Consider the following 8,351-nt stretch of genomic DNA (forward strand, 5'->3'; position numbering starts at 1 on the left):
AAATTAAAAGGCTTTCCAAGGACACCCAGCTAGTAAATGGCCGAGCTGGGACTGGAGCTAAGCTGCCTGACACTGACGCCCCTGCTCACTCATCTGCTTAAGACCACCCAGGGCTGAAAACATAATTAAATGAGATAATGCATGTAAAGCACATTACCCAGATGCAGTAAGTTTGCAGACATTTCAGGTATTGTTTTAATTTTACTTGCACATTACTAGTTTATTTTGCTGGAGTAAAAATGGAATGCAGGCCCTTCAGGTTCTCTTACTTCTTGCATCGGTAAAATTCCTGCTTGTGGAGGGAAAGTATTACTGACAATATTCTAACAGCAGCAACAATAACACTGTAACAGTAACAGAGTGGCTCAGAGCACGGCTCCAAGCTAAGAAGGTCTGGGTTCAAAGTCCAAAGCCTTGGCTTGTGTTCCCCTAGAGACTGTGTGTTGAAGTCCTACCCACCCGCGATGTGCTGATGCCTGGAGGTGGGGCCTTTGGGAGGTAATTAGGCTTAGGTGCGATCATGAGGGTGGGGTCCCCATGACGGGGTTGGTGTCCTTCTAAAGAAGAGGAGGGCAGAGTTCTCCCTTCGTGCTGAAGAAGGCAGTGAGGACAGCTGGAAGGCGGCTGTTGACAAGTCAGGAAGCAAGCCCCCACCAGGACCCAACGTGCCGGCACCTCGATCTTGGACGTCCTTGCTCCAGAACTGGGAGACACAAACACCTGCTGTCGAAGCTACCCACGCTGTGGGGTCACTCTGGTCGCCTGAGCTGGTGAAAACACAAGTCTGCTTCTTGCCGGTGAGATCACAGGCAAGTCGCTGCACCTCGCAAAGCCTCATCCGTACAGGGTCCCCTACTTCATAAGACTGTCGTGGGAATTAGATGAGAAGACACATCTGAAGTGCTTAGCACAGTGCCCTGCAGAGAGTAAAAACCATCTCAACATCAGCCAGTATTTGGGGATGGCCCCCTTATCTCAACAGATGTCAAGTCTTGTGTGTGAAATCAAATATGCCTGTTGATCTGTTTGTTCACTGGGGGGAGGTCTTCTCTCAGATGCCCCCTCACCACCCCGGCCCCAGTGATGTCCACATCCACACAAGCCTGCCCCGTCTTCCCATTTTCCTTCCCGTATCCTTCCATGGAGCATCCTTTTCTTTTTCATGATCTCCTTTCTAGAAGTTAAGTTTTTGGTTCATTCTATTTTTTTAATACTTCGATTTCTGAAACATTCTCCACTGCTTCATCTGATACAACCCTAACCCACCATGCCACCATCACCCATGTGGGTTTCACAAGGCCATCCCTGGAGGCACTCGGGGACACCGAGCACCTGCTCTGGGCACCCCGGCTCTGATCTCCAGCTCCACATGTGAGGATGACCCCACTCCTTCTCCTCACCCCACCCCAGCCTGCAATGAAGTCCACCTCACCTCCTGGAGACGTCATATTTCCTCTACCTCATGTAATCTGAAGTTAGAGAAACCAAAACCAGCTGTATGTTAGCTGCAGAGGAGAAAAGCATGATTTAGAGAAAGTTATTTGCTGCGGTGCAGAAAGAACAACCCGGCACTGAGGCTGCATTTTTTTCATTTTTGAGCCAGTTAAGTCAGGCCGGCACACCTCAAGGCTGAAAACCACGTCTATTTCTCCCCAGCTATATTCTAGATGATTAAAATATCTTTACCATCCCGTTTTCTTTCTGCCCTGGACCTCGTGAGAAATGTTGATTCTTGAGAATGTAAGCTTTTGCCGCAGAGCCAGAAAATATTGACCGTCTCTCCTTTAATCACCAATTAGCACCTTTTGTTTCTCTTCTCTGCTGTGGCTGATGCACTTTGTGTGTTAGACTCACTTCTCGGAAATGAGCCCCTTCACCCCGATGTCAAATGGGGAAAACAAAAGTAGAACGTTTCCGCTTTCTCCCTCCCTTCCTCTCTTTAAATACTGAAGACACAAGCGCCGGCCATTCAAAAGGCATCATTTTATCACATGTAATCCTTCCCAGAAAAGTGACTACATTATGCGCCTTCTAATCAAAACCACCGCAACAACAAGACGACATATTCGGTTCTGGGCAGTGAAGGGTCCAGGAGGGAGGAAGCGAGGATGCTCTCATGGTCTGGATGTTCTAGGAGGCAAACGTGGTCCCCACCAGGTGACTTGCCGAGGACTCTCTTCCAAGGATGCTGTCTTAGGTCCTACACAACCAAGTTCCCAACTGCCGTGCCCCAATCTTGCATTCGCCTTATTTGTAACGTGGACCCATTCTTGTTGCTCTAATCAAACGCCATCTCCACCAGGCTTTACTCAGAGGAGTGACATCTATTTCATAATGATTTAAAGCACATCCCTGTGTCCCTGGCTGCAATGACTGCATTGCAAAGCAAATACCTTTTCCCTTTAGATTATTAAGTTAGTCTTCTGGGCTTTGTCCATTTGGGTTGATTCTAAGAACAGAAAACCAAACGTGTAGGTATCATTCGCTTTAGAACCAACAAGAGTGACACATGAGGACTGGGTAACATTCACCCCTTCCAAGTGGAGGTGCCTCAGGCACCCACGCCTACTGACACGTACCTTCTTTCTAGCTTCTTAACTCACCCTTGCTCATGCTGCAGAAATACATCCTATTATATAAACTTCCTACATTTTTATGCATCCAAAAATATCTTTATTTTGTCATCAGACTTGATTGGTAAGGTGGCTGAGAACAGAATTCTAGCCCCAAACACCTCGCCCCGCCCTCCCCGCGTCACAAAGACCCCGCCCCCTTGCCCTCCACCGTCCAATCCGGAGAGCGCGCTAGTTCTGCCACGTGGGTAAAGATTTACTTCTAGAAGCTTTTAGGATATTTCCTTTATCCTCGGAGTACGGGAATTCCCTTAGGATACATTAACTCTGTTATCATGACTTTGGTGAGAGCAACATACAGGAAGTCCGAGGAACGGTGCAAAATCAGCTACGGCCACGGGGATGCTTTAAACGATGTTATGAACTTCGGTCTTTCTCTTCCCTCTTCTCAGAGCTGGTCTTCTCTGTGTGTTGGATTTTCTCAGGTTGACGATGGCCTTAAAAGCGGCCCCTTTTGGTTCAGGGTCACTGGATCTGCACGCACTGGAGACCTTGGAAAGGGGAGATACAGGTATCTCGCACCTGTGGCTCCCCTAAGAAGCAGCAATGGGCCAGCTTGGTATACGGGAGAGGAGCTCCCTGTTACCGAAAGGAAAGGAGATGAACAGACAACAGCAGTCCACCGGGCTGGCACGGTTTTTTTCCCCTTCGTTCTATTTGGCACCTACTGGAACCTTTCCATCAAAAGATCTGTATTTCTCCTGCTAAAGAAAATTTTCATCTATTATTTGTCAGCTATGCCCTCGCTTCTTTTTATTCTTTCTGGAACTCCCATTGGCATCGTGTTGGATGCCTAGCCCTCTACCTCCTGTCTTAGCTCTGGTTCCCAATTTTCCAACTCTGTCTTCTTTACTGGTCAGAGTGGGAGATTCCTGGGCTCTAGTCCCAAGCACCAGCATGGGTTCAGCTCCATTACCTAAGCATGACTTTTTTCCTTAATTGACATATAGTCAGTTACAATGTGTCAGTTTCTGGTGTGCAGCATCATATTTCAGTCATACATACATACATAGATTCCTTTTCATATTCTTTTTCATTACAGGTTACTACAAGCTATTGAATATAGTTCCTTGTGCTATACAGTGTAAACTCGTTGTTTATCTATCTTATATATAGTAGCTAGTATTTGCAAATCTCAGACTCCCAATTTATCCCTTCCCACCTGCTTTCCCCTCAGCAAGTAAGCCAGAGAGAGAAAGAAAAATACCACATGATAACACTTGTATGTGGAATCCAAAAGAAAAGAAAAAAGAAGATACAAAGGAACTTATCTACAAAACAGAAACAGACTCCCAGACATAGTAACCACGACTTTTTTTTTTTTTTTAGTATCAGCCATCTATCTTTTTGATTTTCAGAAACACCTGCCTGTTTTATGGAGGAAAACTCTATTTCACTCTGGGAACACTCATTTGAACTTTTTTCCATTATTTGAATGATTTCTATTTAATTTAGATGAGTTCTGTTCATCTTGGTCCCTTTCTGCTTTTTCTCCTGGTTTTCGTCAAGCATCTGCTAAACCTCGTTTGTCCATTCCTATTCTGGATGTTTGGTTTAGGAGAGGCAGCGTGGCTTTACTTTAAGGCTGTGTGAGTTTGTTACCCAGGCATCAGTGCCTGGAGAAAAAGGCTGAGAGCAAGCTCCAGGCGGACCGGGGAGGAGGGAGGGTGTCCGCAGGCATGTGTCCTACCACAGGGACAGAATCACCTGTTACACTTCCTTCCCGGGCACCTGCCTTCTCTTTGTTTTCCTTATCGTGTTTACCATGGAAATCAGGATGCCCTACACACACCTCCCACCTCACTCAGAGACTCCCAGAGTCTCACTGGGATCTGTCCCAAGATGAATCACTTTCTTTAAGAAAGTCCTTTTGCCTTAGCTCAAAGGCAAAGCTGCTCTGATGCTCCAGGGCTGGGCTGTTAGAAGCCCCGTCTAAAACTATGACAATGAAAATATGTATGTACATGCGAGACTGGGACATTGTGCACACCAGAAATTGACACATTGTAACTGACTATACTTCAATTAAAAAAAAAGAAGAAGAAACCCTGTCTATACAGTGAACAACCTGGTGGTTGCTCGGTGACCTGCCCTGGCCCCTGTGTTGACTCCAGGCTGGGAGCTCTGGACTGGGGTTTCTACGTGAGCTCTCTCCATCAGTGCAATGCCATCTGTTCATTACCTTCCACATCTTCTGCAAAAGTCCTGGCCACCAACAGTACCTTTACTTGTTCTCATTATAATTTAATTCTTTTTAAAAAATTTTTTCTGTCATTTTAATGGAAGGGAGAAGAGTTAGACACATATCATCAGACTACCATTTTCAGCCAGAAGCCTCTGGATACCAGTTAAATCCTGTTGGATCGATAAAAATGAAAATGACTGGTAATGTTGAGAGACAGCAAATGTGTGAGAAACAGGCACTCTGCCCTTAGAGAAAAGGAGGCTGGAGCAGCCTTCTTGGAGGGGATCTGACAGGCCCTATCACCATATTAAATGTCCACCAGCCATGGCTCTGTGATCTCACGTTGACAATCTAGTTTACAGGAACACTACCATGACTATTAAAGATATATGGTGTAATTACGGTTACCAAAGCACTCGACCCAAAAGCAAATGAAGAGATGAAGGCGTAAACTGGGCAACGGTTCAACAAATGACTGCACAGCCATCGACGGGTAAAGAATGAAGCAAACTTGTCTGTGATGACTTTGAAAATGCCCAAGATCTACAACCAACAAAAGCAAGTTGCACAAAAAAAAAAATCCAAATATTTTTTGATGACACTATTTTTAAATAAAACCAGTGTGCATATTAATGATGTGCCTTGCACATCCTGATATAAAATGCTTCTAATACACTTCCTTTGCCTGTTCCTACTTCTTTTATTTTTAATGTGCAATCTCTGCATAAAACAGACATAGTTCATGGCTACTGTCAATTAAAATCAAGCAGCAACAATGCATGAAATGCAAGTTTTCTCTTTAAAAAAAAAGTACTTGATACAATACACGGACCAAAAAGTATTGTACATCATAAGTAAAATGTTAGTATTTGAGAACATTTTATTCCCTATAATTTGCATAGCCACACCTCCCAAATTTTAGGGTATCCAGATTCTATAGCTAATGTCAGAATCCTTGATCAAGTTAATTTATCTCCAGAAAATGAATCCCAAAGCTCTGCAAACTTAAAAAAAAAAGAATCCTTCATGTTAAAATCTGAATTCATCTTCATTCAGGCAAAAAGTTTTCACCAAATAATGTCTGGATGACAATCTGCTGATTTCACCAAGAATCAGTTTCTAGTTGTACATCACGTGTCCAAAGGCACTGTGTAATCTTCTGTTTCTCCACAAGCTCTTTTCTCCTTCCTTGAATGTTTCAGAGTGAAAAAAAGTAGCAGAGCCAGGACTAGAATTTGTTAGGTGAAAATGCAAAGTTTTTCAGAGAAACAATCACATTTAGACTTGTTTTATAATTTCAAGTGCGGCATCTGAATACACTCAGAGCATCTAAAGGCCCGTAAGCAAGTTTTACCAATAAGCCCAAAGTCATTCTCCATCTCTGTTATCTTGTTTTTGATTTACAGCATTTCTTTTTCATGTAGCCAAGAGTCGGGGCAGCTCAGATGCCTGCTGCCAGGGAAACAGACCCCTAAAATATGGTGGATGCACATCTGAAATGTCACGCAGCTGTTAGAAGCAAACAGCTGTACACAGAACACAGGTAGATGTTAAGACATGGTTTGGGCAGTATGGAGGTTCCTTAACAATTGAAAAAGAGACCTACCATATGATCCAGCAATCCCAAAGGAGATATCGGAATATTTTTTTCTTTTTAAAAAAACAGAAGTGACGCATGCTAGTTGTAACAAATTTAAAGAATACAAAAGAGAAAATAAAGATTATAGCCCAAACCAAACAACAATAATTTAAAAAAAACTTTCCATTCCCAATCTAATACCTTAATTTCCAATAATTAGCACTGATAACCCTTTGAAGTGCACTGGAATATATCCTTTCAGATCTTTCTGTCTCTGTCTCTTTCCCCTTTTGTGTGAGTGGTGTGTATATTCACACACAGACATACATAAGCACATATCATATGTATAATATATAGATGTAGTTTAAAAGATTTTTCTAATAATAACAAATGTGATCAGGTTAATAATACTGCTCTATAACTTGCCTCTTAAAAATACATCCTGGGCCAATAGGCATGTGAAAAAATGCTCAATATTGCTAATTATCAGAGAAATGTAATCAAAACTACAATGAAGTATCACCTCACACTAGTCAGAATAGCCATCATTCAAAAATCCACAAATGACAAATGCTGGAGAGGCTGTGGAGAAAAGGGAGCCCCCCTTCACTGCTGGTGGGAATGTAGTTTGGTGCAGCCATTACGGAAGCTAGTATGGAGATTCCTCAAAAAACTGAAAATAGACTTACCCTATTAACCAGCAATCCTACTTCTGGGCATGTATCTGGAGGGAACTCTAATTTGAAAAGACACATGCACCCAATGTTCACAGCAGCACTGTTTACAATAGCCAAGACATGGAACAACCTAAATGTCCATCAACAGATGACCAGATAAAGAAGTTGTAGTATATTTATGCAATGAAATACTACTCTGAAATAAAAAAGAATAAAATAATGCCATTTGCAGCAACATGGATGGACCTAGAGATCATCATTCTAAGTGAAGTAAGCCAGAAAGAGAAAAGAAAAATACTGTATGATATCACTTATATGTGGAATCTAAACAAAAAAAGAGAAAAAAGGACACTACAAACTCATCTACAAAACAGAAACAGACTTGCAGACTTAGTAAACAATATGGTTACTGGGGAAAGGGGGTGGGAAGGGATAAATTTGAGGGTTTGAGATTTACAAATGCTAGCCACTGTATATAAAAATAGACTTTAAAAAAGTTTCTTTTGTATAGCACAGGGAACTATGTTCAATATCTTGTAATAACCCTTAATGGAAAAAAATTAAAATGAATATATGTACATATATGCATGACTGGGACATTGTCCTGTACACCAAAGATTCACATTGTAATTGACTGTACTTCAATAAAAATAAAATAAAATCACACCAGATTATAAAATAGAATAAAATAGCTAGGTATAAACTTAACCAAGGATGTGAAAGACCTATATGCTAAAAACCATAAAGCACTGATAAAGGTAATGCAAGATGATACAAAGAAACGGAAAGATATCCTATGTTCTTAGATTGGAAAAATTAATATTGTCTAAGGGCTGTACTACCCAAAGCATTCTACATATTTACTGTGATCCCTACTGAAATACTCAGAACGTATTTCATGGAACTAGAACAAATAAACCTAAAATATATGTGGAATCACAAAAGATCCAGAATTATCAATGCAATCCTGAGGAAAAAGAAGAAAGCTGGATTCATAATCTTTCTAGACTCCAGACAATACTACAAAACTTCAGTAATCAAAACAGCCTGGAATTAGCACAAAAACAGACATATAGCTCAATGGAACAGAATAGAGAGCCCATAAATAAATCCACAATTGAGAAAAGAGTGGTGCTGGGAAAACTGGACAGCTACATGTAAAAGAATGAAATCAGAACAGTCCCCCAGACCATGCATAAAAATAAACTCAAAGTGACTTAAGACATAAATATAAGACATGATACCAAAAAAATTCCTAGGAGAGAACATAGGCAGAA

At 41.8% G+C, this 8,351-nt stretch overlaps 1 long non-coding RNA gene across 1 annotated transcript; it reads right to left on the minus strand.

Annotated features, from left to right (window-relative positions):
- Nucleotides 1-214: 214 nt before the first annotated feature.
- LOC140686676 (uncharacterized) lies at nucleotides 215-2,699 on the minus strand. The gene is made up of 3 exons (XR_012060477.1): nucleotides 2,580-2,699; nucleotides 1,433-1,505; nucleotides 215-917 (listed from the first exon to the last, which is right to left on the minus strand). It is a non-coding gene; the product is annotated as an uncharacterized lncRNA (long non-coding RNA).
- Nucleotides 2,700-8,351: the final 5,652 nt, after the last annotated feature.

The sequence above is a fragment of the Vicugna pacos genome, chromosome 17 (genome assembly GCF_048564905.1).
Source record: "Vicugna pacos chromosome 17, VicPac4, whole genome shotgun sequence".
Taxonomy (NCBI): Eukaryota; Metazoa; Chordata; class Mammalia; order Artiodactyla; family Camelidae; genus Vicugna; species Vicugna pacos.